Source organism: Leucopleurus acutus (genome assembly GCF_964270905.1).
Source record: "Leucopleurus acutus genome assembly, chromosome: 7".
Taxonomy (NCBI): Eukaryota; Metazoa; Chordata; class Mammalia; order Artiodactyla; family Delphinidae; genus Leucopleurus; species Leucopleurus acutus.
This window is the reverse complement of record NC_139150.1, coordinates 29774821-29795240: the sequence shown is the minus strand read 5'-3', so window position 1 is coordinate 29795240 and position 20420 is coordinate 29774821.

The window sequence follows — 20420 nt, the reverse complement described above, 5'->3', positions numbered from 1 at the left end:
TATTTATATTGTATCTCCATATCACACAATGCACTTGGAACTTCTTGAGGGTCTGACTTGTGTTCTATCACAATTTCCATACCTCAGCAGGAAGACCAATATCTGGAATACATCAGAGCTTCAGTGATGTTTGTTGTTGAATGGATCTAAATGCAGGTGTATATACTATAAAGTGAACTTATTAAAATATAATATCAATTTGGAGATTTTCTTCTCAATTTAAACTGAAGTACAAAGAGTTTTCCACTGAGATATTGAAAGCATTAATCTTTTTAATCAACAGCATGAAAATCAAAGCAAACTGAATTTAGATAAATCCAAGCATACAATCGGCACAATTTTTGTGAAAAGAATATTCCCATATTTAATACTTTTTGTTAATGAGGATTGTTAGAAATGGACTGTAGTTAGGGCTCTTTCCATAATAACGTAACAGTTCAGGTTTAAAAAAAAGAAAAATCTACCATAAGCAAACAAAAACACACGTAATGGTGTCTAAAGAGGAACAAGCAGAAGTTGTTGACTATAGCACTTGACCTCTCTGTTTCTTCTAATTCTGACATTCTGTGATTTTTAAATTCCTTTTTACTTATCATTTGTCTTTATATAATTTGAAGGCTTTTGCAGTCTCTGAAACTGTGGACTTTCTTGACCAAAGCACATGTTGCTATTCACCCACTCTGCCATTTATGTGAATAGTTTGATTTTCCTTGAATGAAAGAATGACCTTATGCTAATCAGGTCACACAATTATATCCAGTTCATGTTTTGACCAGCCAAATATGCTCATGAAACAATTATGAGGCTGAACAGTACAGTATGAATCTATGGAACTCAGAGACCTCAACTGCCTTATACAGAAATACAATACTAAACTTAGCCACATTGATGTATACCCTAGTACATTTCAAATACATAAACTGGAGGAATGATATAAAGAAATTTAAGGGAAAAAAGATGAACTTCATAAAATAATCAGTAGAATATTCAATTTATAGAATTTTAAACCCCCTTATATTTTAATTTCTTCATATATTAGAATGTTCTATCTTTTTAGTGACATCTGCATAAAAGGAAATAATCCTCCTTTGCACAAGGGAACAGTAGAGAGCAACACCACACTTTGTAGTGAATATAACATTTTTCTGGAGTCTATTCAATATGAAAAAAACTCTTCTATCTCCCTTTTGTAAAACAATGTTTAAATAGTAGTGTAAAATTTTTATCAATATTGGTAAAAATGTTGAAGAATAAAAGTCCATTACGTACTCTGTATATAAGGATTTTTGTTTGTTTGTTTTGCTATCTTGCTTAATATAAAATAGTAACAACACTGAGTGCATACTCACATACTGGTTGAGTAAATCAAGTTAGATCATGTGACTAAGTATACTTTCAGCTCCACTCAACATTTGCAGGGCTCTTTAAGAACACTTCATATGCATTTTATAATTTAACCTTCACAATCTTCTCTATATTCTTTAAATATAGGCAACAGGCAAAGATAAGTAAACTAGTCTATAAAGTGGCAAAGCTGTAACTCAAATCCAGTCAATCTAACACAGTAAGATCAGTGTGCCTGCCTTACATTTGCAATCCATTTCACAATTTACAGTTGGCTTTGACTTGCTTTGATTCTCACAGCAAGCTGGTAAAATAAGTGAAGCTGCCATCATTTTAACCTTTAAGACCTTGGCAAAATCAAGGTCACATAGCAAAATGATGGACTCAATATGAACAAAATCTTCTTATAACAAATTCAATTTTCCCTGTATCACCGAGATTATAAGCAATGCTCTCCATCTCATTCTTCCTTCATGGGTTACCCTTCCTTCCTTTCTTTGTCTTTATCCTTCTATCAATCTTTCTTTCCCTATTCCTCTGCCCCTCTGCCACCTATTTTCATGAGTTTCTGAGTGTCTAATATGCCATATTTTGCTTTTCTCTCATACAGGAAGAAAAAGGACTTTAAATTGAAAAAGAGAACAACCAACATTAAGTGAAAATAGATGAGCAGATGTGAGAGAAAATAGTAAGAGTTAAACCTGTGCTTTCATGAAACTTGAGTAACTAGTTCCAGTTGAATTAAATGATAGAATTCTGAAAGCTGCAGTTAGATGCACAACTGATTAAACTCAACTGTTGAATCTAACTCAAAATATTGAGTAAGAGACTTCCTTCAGTCTGGGGGAAATGCCGAACATTCTGGTCATCAATCTTTCTCTGATTTGGATAAAATTTTACAATGCTTGATAAGTATGTTTGTATTCCCTAAAGATGAAATCAATATTTTACCTACAGGTTATAGTAATACACTCACTACTGAAAGATAAGTCACAGAAAAAAATAAAGTTTTACATCTAGGTAGCCAAAGATGGTATAAGAGTTCAGAATAGGGGAGGGCAGTTGGAAACTGCTTTTATTATTATACTGTACTCAAAATAGTTGCAGTTCTCACATGAATTTTCATTCATCAAATATTTATTGGCACATTTTATGTGCCAGACACTTTCCCAGGCACGGGAGATATCAAAGAAAATAGAAACAAAAATATTTGCATAATAAAATAACATTAGAATGTTAGAATACTTTTCGATTCAAGAAAGATTTGTATCAGAAAATTTTCAGCTAAGAGTTTTTCAAAGGAAAGGTGCATTTTTAAAAATCAACAAATTATTTAGATAGTATGAAGAGTTAATTCTCAATGAATATAAATGCCTAGGTGAAATTAAGTACTAGTAGCTTCAGTATTAATAGAATTTTAAACAAGGCTATTTAGAGCTAAATGTTTTCTGGGAGAAATTTACTTGTTCTTTTAAACTTCATTTTTTTTGTCAATGTAGCTTTTAGTAATAAAAATATTATAGCTTAGTAATAAAGAAATCATGGTCTGGAATCTTCCAGATTTGGTTCAAATTCCAGCCCTGTCACACATCTTTTCAAGTGATATTGGTCTGATTAGTTAACCTCTTTAAATCTTAGTTTTTTACTTATAAAATGACCTAATTATAGGATTTACTTCATTATGTTTTTGTGAGGATTAAATGAGACATTTAAAATATGGGGACTATATTTTAAAATACCTCTTCAAAACTATCACGCGTATGGTGATCTCAGACTGAACACTGAGCTGAGCATGTCATCCAACCTAACATATAGAAGAATACAGCTTGCTATCTATAGGTGGTTAAAAGCATATTCTTACTAGATCATGTGAGAACTTTGTCTCAAGTGTATGCAGAAAAAGCTGTCAATGCAGTGACTTGGTCTAGGCAATGATATAGTTCAAAAGTTGATGGACATCCCTTAAAAAACTAAAAACAGAACTACCGTATGACCCAGCAATCCCACTACTGGGCATATACACTGAGAAAACCATAATTCAAAAAGAATCAGGTACCAAAATGTTCATTGCAGCTCTATTTACAATAGCCAGGACATGGAAGCAACCTAAGTGTCCATCAACAGATGAATGGATAAAGAAGATGTGGCACATATATACAATGGAATATTAGCCATAAAAAGAAACGAAATTGAGCTATTTGTAGTGAGGTGGATGGACCTAGAGACTGTCATACAGAGTGAAGTAAGTCAGAAAGAGAAAAATACCATATGCTAACACGTATATATGGAATCTAAAAAAAATGGTCATCAAGAACCTAGGGGCAAGACAGGAATAAAGACACAGACCTACTAGAGAATGGACCTGAGGATACGGGGAGAGGGAAGGGTAAGCTGGTACAAAGTGAGAGAGTGGCATGGACATATATACACTACCAAACGTAAAATAGATAGCTAGTGGGAAGCAGCCGCGTAGCACAGGGAGATCAGCTTGGTGCTTTGTGACCACCTCGAGGGGTGAGATAGGGAGGGTGGGAGGGAGACGCAAGAGGGAAGAGATATGGGTACATAAGTATATGTATAACTGATTCACTTTGTTATAAAGCAGAAAGTAACACACCATTGTAAAGCAATGATACTCCAATAAACATGTTAAAAAAAAAAAAAAGGTTGATGGAGTAAAACATGCAAAAACTGCAGTGTCTTTCCAGACGTCATAAGATACTAATGCTCTGGAAGAGATATTCCTTAATCGTATTGACTTCTCTGATACTATTTTAGATGTTTCAAATTTCAAACCTCAAGTGTGTTGCCCCAAATGCTTAGCATAATGTGAAGAACTCAAATGATAAAGGCCACAGTGCATCTTACCTGGGCTAAAGTTTATTCCTGGTAGTGGATAAGCCTGTGTAGATTATGAATGGATATAGGAGATCATTCCAGAGAGGTATGAAGAAGAGACAGATAGAACATACAGATTCATAATGTACAAAGAAGAATGTCTTGATGTCTGTAAACTTATTTCTGAAAATTGTATTTTTTAATTGTAGAATAGGGGAGTTTAGCAGAAATGGAAAAGAAAAGAGGAAAAAGTACAATCAGCCATTTCTACAGAAATATAAATTAGAAAATAAAGTTTAATTTCAGGAATTTGTCGGTTAAATTACTCTTTATAAGATATCCGCAAACCAAATAATCTTTTAAGATATTGTTGCTATTGATAAAGGAATTTCAAGTTTACTAAATGTCTTAGAAATTGTGATACAGAGTCCTTTTGCAAGTTGGGGCTGCCTACATACTGTAGTGATTATAAAATAGCAATGAGTCCAGCTTGCTCACGTAGTAAAAAGCTGTCTTTTATGTTCTTTTAATTAGAGTAGATGTTTCTCCCTTGATACTTAAAATTATAGATTATACTGGTACTTGGAAAGCCATAATGAATTTCTGATGACAGTTAAGAATGTGGGACCTTGGGAGTAGTTGCCCTCAGCAAGAAAGCCAAAATTGTGTGTCAGTAAATAGATGAACATAAATTTATGTGTTCTTCATGGTATTATTACTAACTGGTAATAAAACCTTATTAGGGATTCACTGTGTATGAAAATTTTAAAAGATTTTATGATTCTATATGCACAGTCACATTTATGGTTTGTTTACCTTTTTGTGCAAGTATTTGCCAAGTACTCTTCATTTATCTTTTCTAAGTATCGGTTAAATATTATTTTGCCCTCAAAGAAATGACTAGGAGCTAGGTAGTGCTGTAAAAACGATGTTTTATCTTAATTCTCAGAAGAATAGAATTTCTTCATTACTTGATCTTCTCCAGAATTAGACACCAGACTACAAATGTATGGAATTACTTTAGATCCGAAGGAGAAAGCAGTCAACATGCAAATCATGTTGTAGAATATAATTTCATCCTCTCCTCAAGGAAGATAATCTCAAGACCTATTCGGTCATGCTATTTGTCCTAAAGATCAGCATCTTTAGATGATGAGAGTGATGTGTAACTTGCTTTTCTCACTCAACACTTTTAGAGATAATTAGATATAATTAATTTAGATATAATTTATTCATTTTACTTCCTACACTGAATTTTCCATACATATAAACAATGTCTTCATTCATTTTCCTACTATAGACATTTATGTTGTGTCTAATTTTTTCCTAATAGAGACCATACCTATGTGGGCATCCTTATATAAATTTCTGGTATAAACATGTAAAAGTTAATCTGGACAGAGAATATATTTAGAAACAGAAGTGCAGGGTCTTAGTTTATTCTTTAAGGTGTTGCAATATCTTGACACATGACCTGCAGTTAATTTCCAACTTATTTATATTTTGACAAAACGTGATATTGTCAAACTTTCTGACTGTCCCCAATAAAATTCAGGTAATGATATTACATTGTTGGTTCAATTAGCTTTTCCCTTACTACTAGTGACATAAGAGGATTTTTTTTACATTCTTAATGGAAGTTTACTTTTCCTCTTGTGGAAACTGCATGCTTGAAATACTAATCCAATTACTACATTCTTTGTCATTTTCGTGGTGATTCGCTGGAATTCTGTATGCATTGTAAAGCAATTTTGTGCATAGAATTCTTTTCTTCCCTGTGTATAGCATGTTCTTTAACTTCATTTACATCATCTTTTGATCTTATATCTTTGTCCTCCCATATGAGTCAGTATGTCTAGTTATAAAAGGGATTGTATCTCAAGGAATGTGATAGAGAAAAACGTGAAGTGATCACCATCACTCACTTCCCATACATCATAGAGATAATTTGGTTATCATTCACAGTGAAGGTTACAAGACTATTAAATTATGTTAAAACAAAAGGAAAGAGGCCAGATAGTAAACACTTTAGGCTTTCCATGCCACATACATCTCTACTGCTGGTAAATTAATGATTTTTAAAAAATAAAGGCATGATAGCTGCATATATGTTAACTATGTAAAAAGCCACTTAAAATTTTTTTTTCATAATTATACTGTGGAAAAATCTCTGAATAGGCAGCAAACTAAATTAAATTACAGTTGAAGTGCTTTCTATTTCCATGTTAACACATTTTCTGGTGGAATTCTTTTAACAATTTAACAATAAACAATTACTTAGAAACTACCAGAAAGTGTGAAGTCCCAAAGTTCATTAACCAAGAAATATTCCTAAGTGAAATGTAACCAGCTTGTTTATACCTTGTATAGTCTGAGCACAGTTTACTGTTTTTTCTTTATTCTAATGTAACAAATACAATCATTATTAGACTGATGTCACACATGGAAACTCTTAAGGCTAGAGAGGGGAAACAATGCAATGAAACAGGTTTTTGGAAAAGAAGGTGGTTTGCATCAGTCATGTGCAATTAAACCAGCCCTATAATCAAAGTACAATAAACCCCAGGAGTCCAGCCCTGATTATCTGTGAGTTACCGATGTGTGAGATGGAATATTCAAGGTGGTAATGTGAAGTATAACCCTTTGATAAAAGCCAAGAGCACTCACAAGGAGCCTCTAGTGATTTAACGGAAAGTAATATCTCACTATGGGATTCTAGTGCAGTGACGGCCAATATATAGTGATTTTACTATGTATTGTCAATGATATTGATATGGAGTTGTTTATTCATGGGTCAAATTTAGGTATTACCCCTTGTGTACATAGTTTCAGTCTACTTTTAAAGTAAAACCTGCAAACACTATGTTAGATATTATTTTGCTCAGAAACCCTGAGTATTGTCATACAGATGCTGTTCAAGGCAGCTCACCTGAGGAAGGGTATGAGTTCTAAAATTCAGCCTCTTTGCCAAGCCATTCACCTTGGCACAAGGCTGCATACACTAAAAAGAGGTGCCTTTTTTATAATTATCACAAAAATGCCATATGAGCTAAGTCTGACCTCATTTAGTTTTCTCCATTATCAACATAATCTCAAAGTCTCTTTGTGTTTCTAATCAGTATTGAGTCAGTAGTTTAGAGAAAGATGTTTGTGATAAGGCTAGGGAAGCAAAACTGTGTCATTGTAAGTTAATTAGCATACTCAGGAACAATACTGTCATCTGAAAAATGTCATTTCTCCCAAACTTCTAGGCCACATTTCAAAATAACTGCTTTATAGTTTCATCCCAATATTCCACCAATGCCTCAATTCAGTACAAATTTATTACCTATCCACTCCAAGCTGCTCCCCCTCTATTTCTGTATTTAAATAATCCCATTTTATATCAAATAGCTTAAAACTCCACCAGCATTACTTACCCTTTGCTCTCACACCCATTTGTCACTTTCCCAGAACACAATCTTTCTTAGTGCCTCCTCACTCTAATTTATCATGTACTGATACTTACTGCTACTTACATGTATCAGAGATACAGCTCCAGTTTTATCATTTCCCAGGTCAAATATCTTTAATGGCTCTTCATTCCCTGAACAATTACTTTTAAACTACTTGCCCTGGTATTCAAAGTCATCCATAAACTGCCCCATCCTGCCATTTTCCATTTTACTTTCCAGGATTTACGCCAGAGAAGCTATTTTCCCATAGATGAGCCATGTAGAAGGAAAATGCCTTACTCAAAATGTTAATACCAACACATTCTTCTGAATTCCCAGTATCTTTCATGAACTTATTTTTAAATAATAGCTTATTGAGATAAAATTCACAATTAATTCACCCATTTAAAGTGTACAATTCATTGGTTTTTAGTATATGCACAGAGCTGTGAAACCATCGGCACAATCAATTTTCATCACACTAAAAGTTAACGCTATATCCGTTAGTAGTCACTCCTCAATTCCTCCTATTTCCCTAGTCCTAGGCAACTACAATATATCCTCTGGACACTTCAAATAAATACAATAATTCAATATGCAGTATTTTGTGACTGACTTCTTACACTGAGTATAATATTTTTAAGGTTTATCTATGCTGTAGCATGTGTCAGTACTTCATTTATCTTTATTGCTAAAAAATATTACATTATAAGGATATACCAAACTGACAGTTTTCCAAAGTGGCTGTACCATTTCCATTCCCTTTAGCAGTGTATGAGAGTTCCAATTCTTCCATAATCTCATTGATACGTGTTATTATCTGACTTTTTGATTATAACCATCCTAGTCGGTGTGAAGTAGTACGTCACTGTGGTTTTGATTTTTATTTCCCTGATAGCTAACGATGTTGAGGATATTTTCATGTGCTTATTTTCAATCTACATATTTTTTCTGGAGAACTATCTATTGTGACCCTTTGCTAATTGTTTAATTGGGTTACTTTCTTTTACTGAGTTTTAAGAATTCTTATTCTACATTCAAGGCTGTTATAAGGTAAATTATTTTCTCCCATTTTTGTGGGTTGTTTTACCCTTTGTGATAATATTCAATTTATTATTTTTCTTTTGTTGCTTGGGCTTGGTGTCATATCCAAAAGGCTTTGCCTAATTCAAGGTTATAAAGAATTACACATAATTTTCTTCTAAGAGCTTTACAGTTTAGTTCCTACATTTAGGTCTATGATTTCTTTTGAATTCATTTTGTGAATAATGTGAAGAAGAGATCCCATCTCATTCATTTGCTCATGAATATCCATTTGGCCCAGAACCATATGTTGAAAATATTTATCTTTCCTTAATACATTTTCTTGAAACCCTTGACAAAATAAATTCGTCATAAATGTGAGGGTTTACTTCTGGATTCTTAATTATATTCAATTTATCTATATGTTTAACCTTAGGTCTGCACTGCATGGTCTTGATTATTGCTTTGTAGTACAGTAAGTTATGAAACTGGGATATGTGAGTCCTCCAACTTTGCTCTTCTTTTCAATATTGTTTTGGCTCTTCTTGGTTGCTTGCATTTACAGTTTGAGGTTCAGGCTTGATTTCTGCAATGAAGTCACATAAGCTTTTGATAGGAGGTGTGTTGAATCTGTAGATCAATTTCAGGAGTATTGTCATCTTAACAATATTAAGTCTTCTGATCCATGAACATGGAGTGTCTTTCGGTTTAGTTCTTCTTTAACTGCTTCCAACGAAGTTTTATAGTTTTCAGAGTACAGGCATACCTTAGAGATACCGTGGGTTCAGTTCCAGACCAATGCAATAAAGCGAATATTGCAACAAAACAAGTCACACAATTTTTTTAACTTTCAAGGCATATGAAAGCTATGTTTATACTATACTGTAGTCTATTAAGTGTGTACTAGCATTATGTCTAAAAAATGTACATACATAATTTAAAAAAAACTTTGCTAGAAACTGCTAATCATCATTTGAGCCTTCAGTGTGTCATAATCTTTCCAACAGTAACATCAAAGATCACCAATCGCAGATCACTATAACAAATAAAAGTTTGAAATATTGCAAGAATTACTGAAATGTAATACAAAGTCACAAAGTGAGCAAATGCCATTGGAAAAATTGCATTGATAGACTTGCTTGATACAGCATTGCCACAAACCTTCAATTTTTAAAACACACAGTATCTGCTGCGAAGCACAATAAAATTAGGTATACCTGTATAAGTTTTGTCTTTATTTTGTTAAAATTTATTCCTAGGTATTTTATTCTTTTTGATGATATTGAAACAGAATTGTTTCCTTACTTCTAAATTTGAATTTTTTATTGCTACTCTATAGAAATAAAACTGATTTTATTAGAACTCATTTATTAGTTCTAATACATTTTTTTAAAGTGGATTCTTTAAGAATTTCTATATACAAGATTAGGTCATCTATGGATACACATAGTTGAACTTTGTCCTTTCCAATCTGAATGCTTTTTGTTTTGCTTCTTAAATTTCTTGGCTAAAACCTCCAGTTGAAGAGAAGTGATGAGAGTGGCATTCTTTCTTGTTCCTGATTTAGGAGAAAACATTTCATTCTTTCAATATTAGATATTACATTAGCTGTGGGTTTTTCATACATGCCTGTTATCAGGTTGAGGAAGATCCCTTTTATTCATAGTTGGTTGAGTGTTTCATTATCAAGTGATATGGGATTTTTATCAATTTTTTCTGAATCTATTGAGATGATTATGTGGTTTTAAAAAAAATTGTTTAGTCCATTGTTATACTGATAATGGCATACTGCATCATTTGATTTTCAGATGTCAAACCAACCTCGTATTCCTGGATAAATTCTACTTAGTTATAATGTATAACTTTAAAAATATTTTGCTGGATTTGGCTTTCTATAATTTTGTTCAAGATTTTGCATTTATATTCATGAGATATTGGTCTGTAGTTTTCTTTTTTGTGCTTTGTCTGGTTTTGACAAAGAATGAATTGAGTTCACTCTCTTCTATTTTTTGAACTGTTTGTATAGAAGTTATATTATCTTTCATACGTTTGGTAGAAATCACCAATGAAGCCTGAGCTTTTACTGTATGGGTAATTTTTGATTACTAATTCCATATCTTGTTACAGGCTTCATTCAGATTGTATATTCCTTCCAGTCAGTTTTAGTAGTTTGTATCTTTCTATGAATTTGTCCATTTCAACCAAATAGACTAACTTGTTAGAATACAATCACAGTATATTCCCTTATAATAATATTTAATATAGTATAATTTTTTCTGTAAAGACAGTAGTAATATCACTTCTTTCATTTTTGATTCTGATAATTTGAATGTTCATATTTTTTCTTGGCCAATATAGCTAACGGTTTGTTAAATTTATTGAAATTTTCAAAGAACCGGCTTTTGTTATTTTTATTTTCCCTATCATTTTTATTGTCTTAATAATTAATTTCCATTCTACTTTTTTTTTTTGGCGTTACGCAGGCCTCTCACTGTTGTGGCCTCTCCCGTTGCGGAGCACAGGCTCTGGACGCACAGGCTCAGCGGCCATGGCTCACGGGCCCAGCCGCTCCACGGCATGTGGGATCCTCCCGGACTGGGGCACGAACCCGTGTCCCCTGCATCGGCAGGCAGACTCTCAACCATTGCGCCACCAGGGAAGCCCCCCATTCTACTTTTTAAAAACTGTTTCTTTCTGCTTGCTTCAGATTTAGTTTGTTGCTCGAATTTCATCATGTACTAGCCAGTAGGTAGGATGGGGGAGTAAGGAGGCATGGAGTGCACACACATTTGTTTAGGGGTCACAATGGATAACTGGTGCTTATCATTTTTACTCACTTATGTTGTCTAGCAATAATTATACAAGCTTTAAAGGGGACTGGGAAATGTAATCTCTACCTGAGGAGTCATGCACCCAGGTAAAACTTGATATTACATTATTACAAATTAGAATATAAAGATCAGTGGATAATATTAGGTAAGACCTAGAAAATATTAGAAATTATCAGGATAATTTGAGCAAATGAATGTTGGGAAGAATATTTTCTTTCTGATATGGAAGAAAAAGTATTAGAATACCTCGCAAAGGAGGAAATATAACTACATACAAAAATATAATAATATGAGGGAATATGCTAATTTTGTTGTGAGAATATTATATAAAAAAATAAGATGGATAAAATATTTTAAAAATACAGTGTATTGGACTTGTGACTATTACTGTAATTTACCAATTAGATAAATTATATTAAATGAACTAGAGTGAGCAAATCTACAGCTATACAACTAAGGATAATGTACATAGTTGAAAGAACCATTATATGACTAAAATTTTTTGAAATATTGATTGAAATATTAAATAGTATGGATTCAATCTTAATAAATATTTATTACTCTAAATGTGCTTTTGCCAAGTAAAACTGCCAATACCCTGCAATTCTCACATGAAAAGAAATGATTATTAGGGAGTTTCTCTCATTTCAAATCAGAAATCATCTCTGTAGAAATGATTGCATTCTCTCTATTTACAAAAGCAGCAACCCATTTATTTGTATTCCCCAAATGAATTCTAGGTACTGCATTTTGTTATACTATAGCTCTTTTTAAAAGACCTATGAGTCAAAAAATAATAATAAATACAATTGTCTCTACTTATATTTATTATTTTCTTTCACTTTAAGATGCTCTTCTTAGTCAACTGCGGCTCTTTTTTTGTTAAATATCTTTAAAGTCCTTCTTTTCACATGGTTTTCCACTGGCATTGTAATTGATTTTAAGGTTTTTATATATTAATTACCAACACTACATATATATTTAGCAAAACACAACACAGGATCTTAGAATAAAAGAATGGGCTAGTGTGCATTACTGCATTATTTACAACATAAATAAAAGTCAAAAAGTCTAGTTTAGAGAAAAGGGAACGCTTGAACGTTGTTGGTGGGAATGTAAATTGGTACAGCCACTATGGAAAACAGTATGGAGATTTCTCAAAAACTAAAAATAGAACTACCATATGACCCAGCAATTCCACTCCTGGGTATATATCCAAAGAAACCCCCGAAACACTAAACAAGAAGAAACTAAACTAAACTAAACTAAACCCAATGTGCATAGCAGCATTATTTACAATTGCCAAGACATGGAAACAACCTAAGTGTCCATCAGTGAATGAATGGATAAAGAAAATGTGGTATTTATATATTTACACACACACACACACACACACACACACACACACACACACACACACTGGAATACTACCTACTTAGCCATAAAAAAATGAAATTTTGCCATTTGCAGCAACCTCAATGGTCTTGGAGGGCATTATGCTAGGTGAAATAAGTCAGACAGAGAAAGATAAATACTGTATAATATCACTTATATATGTGATCTAAAAAATATAACAAACTAGTGAATTCAACATAAAAGAAGCAGACTCACAGATATAGAGAACAAATTAGTGGTTACCAGTTGGGGGTGGGGCAATATAGGGGTGGGAAAGTGGGAAGTACAAACTATTGGGTGTAAGATAGGCTCAAGGATGTACTGTACAACACAGGGAATATATCCAATATTTTGTAATAAATGTAAATGAAAAAATTGTATGAAAATATTTTTTTTTAAAAAAGGGAAGAGAGAGGGGATTGTTATAGAATAAGAGACTTAAGGGACATAACAATCAAATGTAACATGTAGATCTTGTTAGGAACTTGATTTAAAAAAGAAGCAACTCTAAGGCATTTTTACAGATAACCAGAGAAATTTAATTATAGACTACATATAATAAAATATCACGGAATTATTGTTATAATGTGATAAAGGCAAGACATTATTATAAATATTTATCTGTTAGAGATGCATTTGGAAGTGTTCACAGATTTTAAAAATATGATATCTAGTTATGCTTTAAAATATCCCAAGAATAGCATGGGTGAAGAATACATGGAATGAAATTGGCAAAACAGTGATATGTATTCAAGCTACATAGTAAGACATGAGGATCATTATAGGTTTCTCTCTCCTTATATGTTTGAAATTTTTCATAATAAAAAGTCTTAAGGGATGAAAACAATTGTAAGTAAATAAAAGGGTACCTAGTCCATTTGATCATCCCTTATCATTGAGCTTTGAAAGGTTGGTATATTTGTGCTAGAAATTTTTTTTAGTTTTCTACACATATTTTTCATTAGCAATCCGATTTCTATTACTGTAAGATAGAACGCCTTCCATACCTCATATGGAAAGGAGGTTTACAATTGACCACATTCTCAATCTATATAACCAAGGTTAAAATAAATCATAAATAAAATATTACTTCTAATGCTCAATAAAAAAGCTGTTTATATATGCAATAAACATCTAGTTTAGAAATGTACTGATTTTTAAAGTGATAAACCATACAATGGACAAAGTGTACGGCCAGGCAATTCACAAAAGAGGTGTTTAAAATAACCAATAAAAGCATGGAAAGAAAGTCAATGTCAACAGTAAACATAAAATTGCACATTTAAACCAAAAAATGTATTTCCAAACTTCAAATGGAAGAAAATGAAAAGAAAAAAATTCTTACTTCAGTGAGAAAGAGAAAATGTAACTCTCTTACCTTGACGGTGGACTCTAATCTCAACAGTCCTGTTAGACAGCGATATGACAGCATCTAGTAAAACTGATAATGCAGAAAAATACTCATTTCCACTTCAAGGTACATGCAACTGAACATTTTGTTTTAAATTCAAAAGCAGTTATGTAAAAGAATGTTTACTGCAGTATTGTTATAAATGATGAAACTTTGCAGTAAACTAAATGCGTCAGTACAGGAATTAACACTATGTAATAGTTAAAAATGAATGAATAGGGCTTCCCTGGTGGCACAGTGGTTGAGAGTCCACCTGCCGATGCAGGGGACACGGGTTCGTGCCCCAGTCTGGGAAGATCCCACATGCCGCAGAGCGGCTGGGCCCATGAGCCATGGCTGCTGAGCCTGCGTGTCCGGAGCCTATGCTCCACAACAGGAGAGGCCACAACAGTGAGGCCCGTGTACCGCAAAAAAAAAGAATGAATAAATTACACTTCCTTGTATATATAAACCATGGATATATAGTTAAAAATAATTTTAAGAGGAAAATGCAAGCTTTATCAATGGCATATTGTCTCAACTACAGCATAAGCACAAAATAACTATGTTTTAAGCATGCATATATATACATCTAATAAAATTGACTGTAGAGATACACATCAAACTCGTGACATTGTGAATTGTGGATTTTTGCAGGAATAAAAGAGGTAGGGAAGAATAATAGGGTGTGGTGAGTTTCTAAAATAAAAGGCAATGGCTACTACATATGACATAAGCAATTCACTAAATGAATACAAAATATCTTCATGTAAATTTACACATGAGCATATTAATGGTATCATTATTTTAAACTGTGAAATAGTGGAAACAACATAATATACAATGAATGGGAATTAGGATAATAAATTATGGTATATCTATATTATGAAATAATATACAGCCATGAAAATTATATTACATGAACATTTAGTGTTTTAGGAATTGCTCACAGTATTGTGCTACATTAAAGAGCATGTGATAAATTTTAATGTCATTATCCTAGATATGAAAAAATTAGCATCAAAATATAATACATTTACAAACACAGTGCACAATCCCACAAGGAAATCCATCACATAATGTTGGAAAGGACAGAAGATGTTTCTGAGAGCCTTTTTTTCAAACAAGAATTATTTCTCAAAGCCTAGAGGAGTAAGTTTCTCGGTCCTGATTGTGATCTTAGTGAAACATATTAGAAGCTCACATTATGGAATGTGATATGATGGGCTTGGCATCAGAAGGATAGTTTTAGACTCAATGCCAATATTACTACTGTATTTTAAACTTTTTATCTTGAGGCAATTTCAGCATGTTGAAAAAGGATTTTTTTTTCCCTAAGAACTGAAATTTAGGAATGCTTATATCTGAACAACTCTGCACTGTACTGCACTACACTAGCCATACTCTTTGCCTAAGCTAAACTTAGTGCACTAAATAAAAATGTGAATAAAAGTATAAAATGTTTCCTAAAGCCTTTTCAGACAACCACTGCTATGTAATTCAAGCCTGACAAATGTAATAATCCTTTACATTTTAAAGCACAGTTAATTGAGGAGAAGCCAGAGGTCTGGGAAATAGAGCATATTATTAAAGATTAAAAACATTCAGTAAATATATGAATGAATCAATAATGTTTCAATGATTAGTAACGGGATGTACTAAAATTTTCTATATACTTTTGAAATGAGTGTGTATACACCTTAATTGAAAATGTTGTACATAATATCTTGTAAATTACAAAATAATATATAATCCACTAAAAGCTTAAATAGTGTTCTAGAAGAGTATATTATAAGAGGGTCATTATATCACTTTTACGTCACGAAAGCTTTGGACTAAATCGTTTTTAAATCTCTTATAATCTTACATGTATCTTGAATGCAAACTGTCTCCTCAAAGAATACTCAGTAAAATGGGGAAAGACCTGACATAAAGATTCAAGATTCTAAACGTTCTATAGTAGAAATATTTAGGCATCTTCTCAGCCCTCGAAACATTATTTTTATTTAAATTAAATTGATTGAATGCCTGATTGATTGAAAGAGCATCTCCCTATCCATTCCAGAGCAATTGGATCCTCACAGCCAATGTTGTGCCCATGTACAACTTCACATGACTAATTAGACTAGTAATAAACACCTTAAACAAGCCATGGGTTCTTTCCCATAGGATGATGGATTGGACACAGGAGACAGTCAGGTCCTCCTGGTGGTCAAATTTGTATCCTATGAATTCAAGGTCCTCAGTGAAATATATTCTGCCATGAAAGCAAGGAACAGAAAAAGCTTGGCTTCAACATGGAAGAATGCAGTGCAGAAGGTAAACGATAGGAGAGACTGAGTCAATTATGAAGTTCTACTAATTTCTGGCCCCTGTCAATTTCTGAGGAAACCATCCCTACATTTCAGCTATAAGGGTTCATGAAACAACCATGTGTCCTTATCCCAAATTCTGCTTTTGAACAAAAGGTTGCTCAAGTTAGTTTTAGTTAGTTCTAACTGTAGTCTAATGGATTCAAGTTCTGTATAAGCAATTGTCAAATCAATAATTTTATGGAAACTGTTCCCTAAATGCTCCTTAAATGCCATCCTCAAAAGACACAGTGAAACAAGATAACAAGGTATGCAGTCTTCTCTCAAACAAATCAAAGAAAACACCATTGGTTAGGATTCTAACACAAACTTGTTAAAGCACAGAATATTCCATTTCCTTTATTTCATCTCTCTGCTAAGCCATTCCTGGATCTTCAGTTTTTAATAGGATTATTATAATTAGACTAAGATAAGAACCTTCCCTTTCAGAGACCTACTCTTTTTTCTTTCTTGCTTTCTTTATATCTTTCCTTGATTCTCAGTGATTAATAACAGTGTCACTAAGTCCTGTAGATGCAGACTGGCAACCTTAACCAGAGGATTTCTGTGAAACAGTCTGAACCAGCATGTGTAATAAATCATGCCGATTGCTTAGGCCAGAGTAAAAAATCTCTGCTTACAACAGAGGGGTTCTTTTGTAGAGAGAAAGTGAAACTCAAAGGAAGTTTGAATTACACCGTTAGAAGTGACTGAGATTTTGGTCTTGTTAGTAATGGATACATCCCCTTTTAAATACAACTTTCTCAATTATTGTCAGATAAGTAAATTGTTGTTAGTTTTAAGCAAGATACTTACAAGTACAGAATTATAGACTATTATAACTGGAAATAATTTAGGTATAATTTAATCCATCACTTCTTTTAACAAATTTATATACAGAAAATTACTCCCCCAAGGTCACATAGAAAATTAGTCATATAGCTGAGCTTAAATCTGGTTCTGATAATTATTTGTATAGCTGTTTCATTTAAAAAATATCTTATATAACCTTTCAATTATAAATAATACCCAATTGCTAAATGAATAATTTATTAACTTAATATTCTTCTTAGTTCACCATTTTTAACACAGGGATGGATAGAGACTAGAGCTACAAATGCAAATATCTATTATATAGAGCAATATGTAGTGTAATAGAAAGATCAATAATGTAATAGATAAACATAAAATATGTCCTGGAAATACAGAAAAAAAACTTTATAGAAGAGATAACACTTGACTGAATTGTGAGGTATATGTTTGGGTTTGCAAAGTAGAGAAAGGAAAAATTCTTATTAATTGGTAACAGTATGGTAGCATCCCTTGTGAACCTGAAATTATTTCAAGTACTTTACACACTATCTATCTATGGATCTATCTATCATCTATCTATCTATCATCTATCTACCCACCTACCCATCTCAACAATAAAATCATACGTGGAAGTTATTTGTACATTAAAAAAATGAAATGGAGGGGGGAAAGACCCAGGAAATTAACATTTGTAGCAATTGTACACTTAGTAAATGGAAGAACCATGATTCAAATCTATGGCTGCCTGACTCAAACTCACTCTTTTGGAAACACTGCACATGTAAACACACACATGTGCACACATACAATTACACAATTTAAGAAAACACAAAAAAGCAAAGAACGTAAAAGAATAATTTTGCAAACTGATTCTTTTTTGCTGAGTTGATAGCCAAATTATGAAAAATTATTTTCTTAAAGTTTTGCCCAAATGTTCTTGTTTTCTCAGATTCATGCTCCACATAACAAGTTAAACAATACAAAAGTATATCGACTTTTTAAAAAAGTTAACAGTGAAAGGTAATTGTCTAGCTGCTTTACTTGCATACAGATGGTACTGTGTGTGAGATGGAATGATAACAGATCCAGGAATGAGTGTGAGGGGTAACAATCTATTTGTATCTAAGGATCTAGCCGTAATATTTGGCACTGATATCTGCAAAAGCTTGTATGTGTTTTTGGCCCCTGAAAAGCATATTGCTCTCAGATGATGTCAGTATTTAGTATAAAAAGTTTATGTATTCAACTACTTTTCAGATTTCTCTTATAAAAAAAGGTTTTACTTTACATTTAATATTTTAACAATACAAAAATTGATAAGTTCAGTTTCTCTTCTAATAAAAAAGCAGAACTTCTCCCTCACCACTCTCAAATTCCTATCTCAGTATCCATTTTTAATATTTGATGCACAGATTTAATCTAGACACTTAAACAGTCCAGTTACAAAGATGTAAATGTTTCATTATGATTGGCTTCCTTATAAAAGATAAACTGCTTCTAATGCTTAAAACAAATTTAATTATGGGGTGGGATTTTGGGGTGAAAAATAAGAAAAGTGAAATGGATGTTGTGCTACATAATTTTTACACATTTAATTGTGAAGATTCATTAGAATTAAAAACTATACTTTAATTTTATGACGCTAAATTTCTAGGAGCTAAAGCTTTCAGCATCCTCTGGACTGGCTGGATAGAAGAACACTAACAGAACACAAAAACAACCGTTAAGAGACTTGGACAGAGGTATTAACTGACATCAGCCATCCATTCAGGCTGAATAATCCATTTATTAGCTTAACCAAATATTGATACAAAGCCCCATACATACCTAAGGAAATATGTGTAGTTCAGTATAGGTACAAATAAAGAACAACAGAAATGTGACAGCACTAGTCATTTTTATAGATTATACTATCTTTGAGGTAATACAGTATCATTTATATTACAAGTGAGATATCTTGGATTATCCTTAAGAGCACCTTAATTCTCATTGCACATAATTTATTTTTGTTTTCTGACGGGGGATTATGTGCCCTATTAAGACTAGTTAATTCCCCTTATTTTGGAGAGAAAGGTTATATGATTTGATTTTCTTTTTTTGTCTTTTTTCCCCATAAGAAGAAACTATCTGGGATTAGGACAAACATCATCTTATTACATTTCAATCTTTTTATCCTTATATTCAATAAATATGATCTCCTATTTCTCTTTACATTGTATTAGTATAAGCCTTATATTTTTGAATAACTTTTTAAAATATACTTTATCTTAGTCAATGGATAGCATATTAATTTTTTTTGCACCAAACTTACTTTCCAACCTGTAACACTTCATTGAAATTTCAAGTAACCCAGAACTTTTCCCTAGGAGTCACTTTAATTTTCATTGATTTTTATCTAATGGACTTGTTGTAAGTATTAAAGAAAAAAATAAAGGGGAGGGGAAATTTATTGATAGTTTTTAAATGACATAATATGTTCATATACTGTAATAGCTAATCTGTGCACTAAACTAATAAAATTAAAAGTATTAATCTCATTAAAAATGACAAAATTTTGACTCATTTATATGCTGCCATACTAATGTATCAATTAATCATTCAAATTATCATTTTATTGTACTGGGAATTCAAATGCTATGGGATTAAATGAAACAGTAATATACACTTTTTGATTCAACTTCCTAATATTTCCTGCTGATCATTCTCGCTCCCTTTCTCTATCATTCTGTATATACACGTAAATCTATCACCTAAAGAAACTGTCTACTTGATTGAAATGGACAGGAGACAGCACAACTCAGTTATATCGCCTTGGATTCAGAAATAGCTATTGCTCCTGCACGCTGTAGGGTAAGCCTTACAGAGCTATTGCTCCTGTGCTCTGCAGGGTAAGCCTTATATGTTGTCATTTTTTTCCCCCTTGATGACTGTCCACCTTCCATATTATTGGTTTCTTATATCTGCTGACAGAAGTTTTTATTAACCTGCCAGAATCATACAA